Below are 10,188 nucleotides of genomic sequence, written 5' to 3'. Positions count from 1 at the left end.
CTTGCACTTTCATCATTATCATCCCAAGTAGCCTTCATTGCTTTCTCCTTGGATTTCTTAGATGATTTGAGGAGAGGACAATCCGTTCTTATATGACCCGACTTTTTACATTCATAACATATTACCTCATCATTTTTGCTTTTTTCACCTTTTGACTCTTTTTGATTGGTGAAATGTTTCTTGAATTGTTTCTTCCTTTTAATAAAATTTTTATACTTACGTGTGAAGTAGGCGACATCATCTTCATCAAGGACGTCCTCATCTTCAGAGTCAACTTTGATGGACTTTAAGGCTATACTTTTCTTCTTTTTGGATTCTTCTTCCATGTGCCCCTTCATGGTAATCTCATGTGTCATGAGAGAACCAACGAGTTCATCCAAAGTAAGCTTTGTGAGATCCTTTGCTTCTTGAATCGCCGTCACTTTTGCCTCCCAACTTTTAGGCAGAGACCTAAGAATTTTTCTTACATTTTCGGAAGTAGAATATACTTTTCCAAGACAATATTAGTAAATCTAGTAAACATATCACCAATAGGTTCATTTTCCTCCATTTTAAATAGTTCATAATTATGAACTAACATGCTAATTTTTGTTTCTTTTACTTGATTTGTTCCCTCATGAGTTACTTCAAGAGTTTTCCAAATTTCATATGCCGAAAAACACATACATACTCTATTAAATTCATCGTTACTTAAGGCACAATAAAGACAATTGATAGCACTAGCATTCAAAGAACATTTTTTCATAGCATGCTCATCAAATTCCTCTTCTAATTTTGGCACCTCAACATTATTAACAATTTTTATTGGAATGTAAGGACCATTACTAACATTTAACCACAATTGATAATCAACCGATTGCAAATAAATTTTCATTCTAGCTTTCCAACATGTATAATTTGTTCCATCAAAATAAGGGGGTCTAGAGGTTGATTGTCCTTCACTAAAACAATTTTTAACACGTAGGTTGGCCATAAGCTCGAACAATAAAGTTTATATAAAAAAATCTATAAGAGCAACCTGCTCTGATACCAATTGTTGGATCGGTATGGCAACCCTAGAGGGGGGTGAATAGGGTTTTAACGATAAAAGTGTTTAAATGTGATTAATTTTTCTAATGATGAAACTTTTTACAAATAAGTAGAAGATGATAATTACTATAACAAAGTAATTCAAGTCAAAACAATAATCAAGTAGAACATGCAATAAATCACCATAATATTTTGAAATTTAAATAGGAAAGAGTTAGAGAAAATGACACCGTAGTTTTATAGTGGTTCGGTCAAACTCGGCCTACTCCACTCCCCAAGCGCCTCTTGGGAATTTGAATAAAAAACTTTCTCAACTCTTTCCACTGATCAGAGCCGAACTGCTACACCGCTCTTTTTACGAGTTCAAGAGCAAACTCAATCTTTTCCACGACGCAGGATCAAACCGATACAAGTATTTGAGTTTGATAATAACACACTACAACTCTCTCAAATAGTAGATTTACAATTTGGGACACTCACAACTATTTCCTCGCAATATAATAATAATCCCTCTCAAGAATAAGATGAACTAGAAATAAACTTGTAAGCTTGGAGAGAGCAACAAACAATGGAGACTTCGAACAAATGAGGATTGGAGAATGTATGTAAGTTGTGTATTTTAAAATGTGGGGAAAGATAGTTTATATAGAGGAGAAAAGTGGCAAAATGTAGGATTGAATATTGACCCTTGGATTGTGTTAGGAATAATGGAAGGTGGAGATTAAAAGTAAAATAAGAAAATTTTCTACATTCATTTGTTTCAAAATTTTAATATAATAATAATAAAAAGTTATGTGAGTAACCGTGAAATGAAAATTCAAAATTTATTATAAATATAATAATAATAAAAACTATGTGAGTAACTACCAAAATTTTAAAATATAATAATATAATAATATAATATAGTAATAATAAAAATCGATGTGAGTAACGGTTAGATTCAAATTTATATTTTGTAAAAATAATTTTATTTAGAAATAAATAATAAGAAAAACTCCACCATTTCTTACTCCTCCAAAATTATAAATGTCATACTTTGATATATTTTGATTTATCCATCATTTTGATTTTGCTGCCACATCATCACGTCGGGTATGTTGTCTCGACTGTAATTTTTTCGTTTTAGCTCTAATTTGAGTAATCAAAAAGTCGTTGAAATCGTTATTCCCGACCTTATACTGTGGACAGTTCAAAATACTGAAAATAGTTAATAATTAAAGGTAGGTTTTTTTTATCATCAAAACATCAATTAATTGATTGAAATTAATTAAAGTGAGATCAAGGGCCAAAAAGCCAACCGTGGGTGCTTAGATACCACTCTTTTCTTAATGATATCTTTGTTCTTGTCCGGAGAACCGTGGCCCCAAGTACATGGTTCTATGTGGAGGATTTTGGAATAAGGTTTTAAGTTCTTTCCTTAGTTTTTTCCTAAGGACCTTGGTTTAAGGTTCTAGTTCTTCCGTTCGTGTGGGGTCCTATGGTAGATGAATAACTCGATTTTCTATCCTAAGGACCTTTGTTATAAGGTTCTGAGTTCTTAAGTTCTTAGTTTATGGATTTTTGTAATTATTCTTATTTCTTTTCCGACACTCTTCAGGTCAGGAGACGTGTGGATTCTATGGTAGATGAAAGATGAATAACTCGATTCAGACCTATGTTCGATGTTTCATGTGTTCCCTTTGACACAGTTTGCTTTCAAAAATAATATAGAATCGGTGCAAATTAGGGTCAATTATGCCAATTAATAGAAAGGCCTAACCAGGTTTGAACTGCTCTACCGCTGAGCTATGAACCGTCATTTTGTATGATTTCAACCTTAATGACCCCTTCGACTAGGTGTCGGTCCAGAAGTGTAACAAAGTGTCTATCCAAAGTAAAAAGGCCCAACTAAGGGAGCTATGAACCCATTTTGTATGATATCAACCTTAGTGACCCCTTCTACAGAGTGTCGGTCCAAAAGTTTAACAAAGTTCTGTCCAAAATTGAAGGGCCCAACCAGGCTCAAACTGGTGACCTCTTGATTTGCAGTCAAATGCTCTACCACTGAGCTATGGACCCATTATGCTTATGCATGATTTCAACCTTAGTGACTCCTTCTACAGAGTGTCGGTCCAAAAGTATAACAAAAAGGCCTAACTAGGTTCAAACTAATGGACTCATTTTGTATGCTTTTGCCGAACCAAGTTTGAACTGATGACTTCTTCATCTACAACTAAATGCTCTACCATTGAGCTATTGACCCATTTTGTAAAATTTCAACCTTAGTGATCCTTTTTATAGAGTGCAAGTCAAAAAATGAACCTATCGAATCAGTTATGGACATATTTTGTATAACCAAAAGTGACTCCTTCTACAAAGTGTCGGTCCAGTGCTAACCATTGCACCATAGAACCCCTTGTTAAACTTTATTTTGGTAGTGTTTTTGATAAGTGCTAATACTGAATTTTGCAAAGCTAGAGGTTCTAGTATCCTTGCAAACATTCACAAAAAAAAGCTAACTTAACGAATTGATAGCAACCAAGAGCGGGTTAGAAGGATGAATAACTCTTAGATTGAACTTGAAATCTATGATGGTCACTCTTACATTCCAAGATGACTCACTCCAGAATTAGCTTGATCATGACTAATCCAATGAATCGATTTTAACATCAAACCTAAAGCAAGGTTTGAAATAAACATAACACCCTGAATATTACAAGCTTTTAAATAGGCCAAAAAGATCATCCAAACAGGATGTAGTTCATCTACAAACTACCAAAAGCTATTAAATACAAATTGAAGAAAATAAGACATAACATAAATAATCTTAAATGTAATTCAACTCCTAAAGATAAAAAGTCTTCAAATCACTCGATTCTTTTCTTGATTTATTACTTGAATCTTCTTTAGATGGCTTATTATAGTTGAACTTTTAAATCCATGCAAATGATCCGTTGTTGGATTCGTATAAGTTTGAGAAGACCGAAGAGAGAAGAGAGACTTCGTTAGAAACTCTCTCATAGGTAATCTCCAAGGTATTTTCAACTTCCTTGAAAAGGGTTTGAAATGAAACCAACAACATTTACTTCTATCTAGCATTTTTTTTTGTTTTGTTTGAAGCAAGATTCTCCCCTCTTTTTCTAAAACAAAATTTGACTCTTAATCAGTTTTAATAGTTTTATTAATTAAAGTTCCTTTAAAATTTTTGCAGGGTACAATAGAAATAATTTTTTTTTTTTTTTTTTTTACTGTTTTGTAATTTTTATGATATTATTGAAGACTTTTGAATGAAATGTGATAATTTTTATGATATTATTGAAGACTTTTGAATGAATATATTTTTTCACTATAAGCTGTGCCCTTGAGTCAATAAAGCTTAAGTAGAGAGTTTATTTGACCAATGATTTGATTTTTTTGAGTTTGAGAATTTTTTAGCCTAAATGACATGACGTTCCTTTCATATTTTCTAAACGGGACATTAAATATTATTTTATATTTATCCTTTTAGGAAATTTGAATTTTCCAAAATCTCAATTTCATATCAAATTTTATGAAAATATCTGACTCTAAAATTCTTTTTATCAAATCATTTTTTGTTTCGGATTGGATATCTTATTTATTCTAAAACCTTATTCAAGGGTTTGTAGTTAATTTCGAGTATCAGAATTTCTCGTTTCTTTTTGCCGTGTTGTTAACGTAAAATGTCAGACATGACCACATCCTCTTTGAAGACCTTATCAACTTCTTCGGCAAAATATCACCTATTTCTTTTTTAAAGAAGTTTGATGCAAAGCTATGGTGGCGCTTGAAGGTGAATGGTATAAAAAATGGGTCATGCACTATAAACTCATGGGAAGACCGTTGATGGAATTGATGCAATCGACGCTCCACTGGATGGGTTGCCAATTAAAGACCTGACGTTTAATGTTGACTCTTTTGAAGAAAAAGCCACACGGTCGAACAGCTCAAAACATCGCGGTAGCTCTAAGAACTCTATCACACATATGGAAGGATGTGTCGAAGAGTTAGACATTACGCAAAAGATCATGCTAAAACTATATAGCGATCGGACAAAAGACTCTAGGACAATTACCAAAAATCCATTGTTGTCCAGTAGTTAGGTATCTCGCTTTCAACTATGAGACTTGGGTTTGATTCTCCGTAATGGAATATTATTTTCCTATTTCTTTTTATTTTATAGTTTCATCTTTTGTCACCAACTATATTTTAAGTTTACCTACGTTTAAGAGGCACTATAATGGCCAAGTTCAATAGTATCTTAGAATAAAAAGACTTTTATGAACTTCCTACCTTTGTTAGAGTTATGTTATAGATATTTGGTTCATTTTCAACGAGTGGAGTTGAGGTGATTCAAATGGTTAATGCGATAATCCGGTCGATTTTGAGGTCTTTCTTGTTGAACGCTATCATGGTTGAGATGAGCACCCGAGTGAGATTGACAAAGAGGGTAGTAGAGAACCACACCCCAAGCCAAGTTCATGTTGGGCTTAATAAACTGAAAATCCAAGAACACAAACCCTTAAATGGGAACTGAGATGTTAAGGAATTAGAAAACTTTATTTTTGACGTACAACAATACTTGAGGCTACAGGAACTTGCTCATAGGACCTGAGAGTGACGTTGGCCACAATGCATCACATGGACGATTGAAAACTATGGTGGCGCTCGAAGGTGAATGGTATCAAAAATGGATCATGCACCATACACTCATGGGAAGATCATTGATGGAATCGATGCAATCGACGCTCCCCTGGATGGGTTGTCAATCAAAGACTTGACGTTTGACGTTGACGCTTTTGAAGAAAGAGCCACACGATCGAACAGCTCGAAACGTCGCGGTAGCTCTGAGAACTCTATCACACACATGGAAGAACGTGTCGAAGATTTAGACATTATACAAAAGATCATGCTAAAACTCTTTAGCGATCGGACAAAAAACAAGAGGACAATTATACCAAAAATCCATTGTCGTCCAACGGTTAAGATATTTGGTTTTCAACCAAGTGACCTGGGTTTAATTCCCAGAAATGGATTTTTATTTTCTTATTCCGTTTTATTTTATTGTTTCATCTTTCGTCGCCAATTATATTTAAACTTTACCTACGTTTGAGACATATTCAAGTGGGGTTGAAGTGATTCAAATGGTTAATGCGATAATCTGATCGTTTTCGAGGTCTCTCTTGTTTTATGATATCATGGTTGAGATAAGCACCTGAGTGAGTTTGACAAGGAGGGCCATAGAGAACCACACCCCAAGCCAAGCTGTTTTTCCTTATTTAGATTCACACAATTACATTAATTCTCCGTTTGACCATTTGACAAACATGTCCAATGGATTAGCGAATTCTTAGACGGCAATTTTATAGGAAGTGGCACAGATTCAGTTGTCTCCACCCATTTTTAGGATAGGTTATATTTAAATAGGAAATGTGTTCAGAAGATTTCACAACCTGATTTTAAGCGCAGTCAAACTTTCAGTCCCTCTCTCTGTTATTTTATGCATTTTATTTTTCTTCCAACAACCTCTTGTCGAAGATTTCCTCTCACTGAGAAGAAGAGATTTCGCTCGCTGATTATCGCTGATTATCCAAATCCAACAGCCAAGCTCATGTTGGGCTTAACATACTGAAAATCCGAGAACCAAATCCTTAAATGGGAACCAAGATGCTAAGGAATTAGAAAACTTTATTTTTGACGTAGAACAATACTTGAAGGCTACAGGAACTTGCTCATAGGACCTAAGAGTTACGTTGGCCGCAATGCATCTCATGATGATGCAAAACTATGGTGACGCTCGAAGGTGAATGGTATAAAAAATGGGTCAAACACCATAAACTCTTGGGAAGACCGTTGATGGAATCGATGTAATCGACGCTCCCCTGGATGAGGAGTTGCCAATCAAAGACCTGACGTTTGATGTTGACTCTTTTGAAGAAAGAGCCACACGATCGAACAACTTGAAACATCGAGATATCTCTAAGAACTCTATTACACACATGGAAGGACGTATCGAAGAGTTAGACATTACCCAAAAGATCATGCTAGAACTCTTCAATGATCGGAGAAAAGACTCCTGGACAACTACACCAATAATCCATTGTTGTCCAGCGGTTAGAATATCAATATCTGTCTTTCACCTAGGAGACTTTGGTTTGATTCCTAACAATGGTATGCTATGTTCCTATTTCTTTTTATTTTATAGTTTCATCTTTTGTCACCAATTATATTTAAGCTTTACCTATAGAGGCACTAATGGTAAAGTTCAATAGTAATCTTTTATGAACTTCGTGCATTTGTTAGTGTTATGTTATAGATACTTAGTTCAATTTCAACAAGTTGGGTTGAGGTTATTCAAATGGTTAATGCGATATTCCGGCTGTTTTCGAGGTCTCTTTTATTGAACGCTATCATGGTTGAGATGAGCACCCGAGTGATTTTGACAAGGAGACTCGGATTTAAACTGTACCTACATTTGAGTGGCACTATAATGGTCAAGTTCAATAGTATTTTAGATTAAAAATACTTTTATGAACGTTGTACCTTTGTTAGTGTTTCTTTGTACCTTTGTTAATGTCATGTTATAGACATTTGGTCAAGTTCAACAAGTGGGGTTGAGGTGATTCAAATGATTAATGTTACTTTATTTGATTCAAATAGTTAATGTGATAATCCAGTTGAACAATTACCGTTCATTTCTAAGGTCTCTCTTGTTGAACGCCATCAAAGCTGAAATGACTGAGGTGAGCACCCGAGTGCATTTGACAATGAGGGTGGGAGAGAACCACATCCCAGGCCAAGCTCATGTCGGGCTTAACAAACTGAAAATCCAAGAACCCAAGGCCTTGAATGAGAACGAGATGCCAAAGAATTAGAAAACTTTCTTTTTGATGTAAAACAATACTTGAAGGCTACAAAAGCTTGCTCAAAAGACCTGAGAGTTACGTTTGCCACAATACATCTCATGGACAATGCAAAACTATGGAGTCCCTCGAAGGTGAATGATATAAAAAATGATTCATTCACCATAAACTCATCGGAAGACCTCAAGAAGGAATGTAAGACTCAGTTCTTCCTCGAGAATGTAGAATTCATAGTAAGAAAAAACTGCAGAAACTTATTCACATTAAAGGCATTAGAGACTACGTCAAGTAGTTTTTAGTTTTGATGTTAGATATCATGGATATATCTGAGAACGACCAAGTATTCTGTTTTGTTGAAGTATTACAACCTCGGACCAGAGTAAAGTTATACGAACAAAAGGTTTAAGATCTTGTTGTCGTACTCACTATCGTAAAGAGACTCTTAGACTTTGGGGGAGAAGCTCAATTCTTAAGAAAGAGTACACCAATCCCAATGTCCAAAGTGCTGTCCAAAGTGCTAACCACTACACCATGTCGGTTGAGTCATGTTATATATACAAAACACATACTTGCAAACATAATAAAAGAAACAAAAAAACTATTTTAAACTAAAATTGATGTAGGTGCCCCTCAGACTAGAGGACCCCTAAAAATAACCGCAACGAGCACACGGTATTCTTTAGCAAAAGACAAAAGAATAGTTCGTTATGTGGTCACCGCACTGATCCGTGAAAATAAATGGGTACGTTGATGGTTTTATATAGGCTGTGGACAGTTTCTTCCACAACTTGTTTTTGATGTGGGACTTTACCCACCAAAGAGTATTATTTATTATCTTTTGGACCATTGTTTCTTTGCATGCAAATCATTTGAACTATAAATTTATTTCATCTCTTTTATAAATTATGGATTAAGAAAAATGACTAAAATGTCCCAAATGGTTAACCTAAGATTTATGCATAAGGATCTTAAATCTTATTAAGAATTACGATCAGCCTAGGTTATTTGCTTCCTGTCATCCTTAGGATAACCCCAAATTTTTAACTAATTCTTCTCATGTCCCTCTTCGACACGTGTTGAGCATGTATTGAACACTTATTGGATATGTATTGAACACTTCTTAATACAATAGATAAGTTAGACATTTAAATCTAACCTTTCATATCATACACTTTGATTAAGTTTTGAGAATGAAACGTATAAATATATTTATATTTAAGCATATAAATATATAAAATTATTTATTTTGAATTTCTTTTTAATATAAAAGCAATAAATTTTAAAATGTATTTTTTTAAAATTAATATGCATTATCACATAGGTGTCCTAGATTTTTTTTATAAATGACATGTTACCCTAATCATGTGGTATCATATTTATGTCTCTTTTATATATATATATATATATATATATATATTTACTATTAGATATTTGGCAATAGATATACTCACAAAAAATAATAATAATAATAATAATAATAATAATAAAAAAAATAAAAAATAAATTCATGTTCAAATGGAAAACAAAAAATTGACACTTATCGAAGTTGATACTTGGAGTTTGATTCTTTTAGTGCAACTTGGAATTACTTAGGTAGAAAAGGTGTTTTACTTCAAATTCACTCCCGAGAAAATAATCAATATCGTACCATATTTGAGAGAGAATATATATATTTTTTTTTTTATGCTTGAAAAATAAGAGAGAATTAAAAAGATTGCACGAATGACATTTTCTTGACTCATTGTTTTGTTCTTGTAAATGTTTAAAAAATGAAATCTTATATATTTTTAGATATAATTTAAGATTACCCTTTCAATCGAGCTCAATCAAGACTTCTACTCACAAATTTATATTTGTAGTTGTCTAATACATGTCTGACATGTTTTGAAGATGGACATGAGAATAAGTTATTGTCGGGCTTTCTTTACACCCGTTCGAACTAGTTTGAAAGTTACAACTTTAATTTTGTTACTTAAGGAAGTGTTTTGACCAAGGGAATGAAGATCAGATGAACATACGAATGAGAAAGTTAAATAAAATATTTTGTTTAATACAAATTCTCATGCTTTCTTTACACTCGGTCAAACAGTATTTGATACACTTCGAAAATCAAAGGTTTTCTATATGTATGTTCTTGTATCTCCTTTTCCCTCTCTCTTTATTCATATAAAATTTTGGCTAAATTAATAAAAATATCCCTAAACTTTATATTTTGTCTTCAAAATACCTATAAAATTTAAAAAGTTTCAATAAAACTTCTAATTTTTTTTTTAAAAAAGAATTCTACAAAATATTCTTA

The 10,188-nt window shown here is 33.3% G+C and overlaps 2 non-coding genes across 2 annotated transcripts; both read right to left on the bottom strand.

The window, feature by feature from the left end:
• Positions 1-3,015: 3,015 nt before the first annotated feature.
• On the bottom strand, positions 3,016-3,087 carry TRNAC-GCA (transfer RNA cysteine (anticodon GCA)). Its single transcript has one exon. It is a non-coding gene; the product is annotated as a tRNA-Cys (tRNA).
• Positions 3,088-8,494: 5,407 nt separating this feature from the next.
• LOC111804580 (U5 spliceosomal RNA) lies at positions 8,495-8,616 on the bottom strand. The gene has a single exon (XR_002816544.2). It is a non-coding gene; the product is annotated as a U5 spliceosomal RNA (small nuclear RNA).
• Between the last annotated feature and the right edge of the window lie 1,572 nt (positions 8,617-10,188).

This window comes from Cucurbita pepo, chromosome 10 (assembly GCF_057944985.1).
Source record: "Cucurbita pepo subsp. pepo isolate OVF chromosome 10, ASM5794498v1, whole genome shotgun sequence".
In the NCBI taxonomy this organism is placed as follows: Eukaryota; Viridiplantae; Streptophyta; class Magnoliopsida; order Cucurbitales; family Cucurbitaceae; genus Cucurbita; species Cucurbita pepo.
This window is presented reverse-complemented; position numbering and strand designations above follow the sequence as displayed.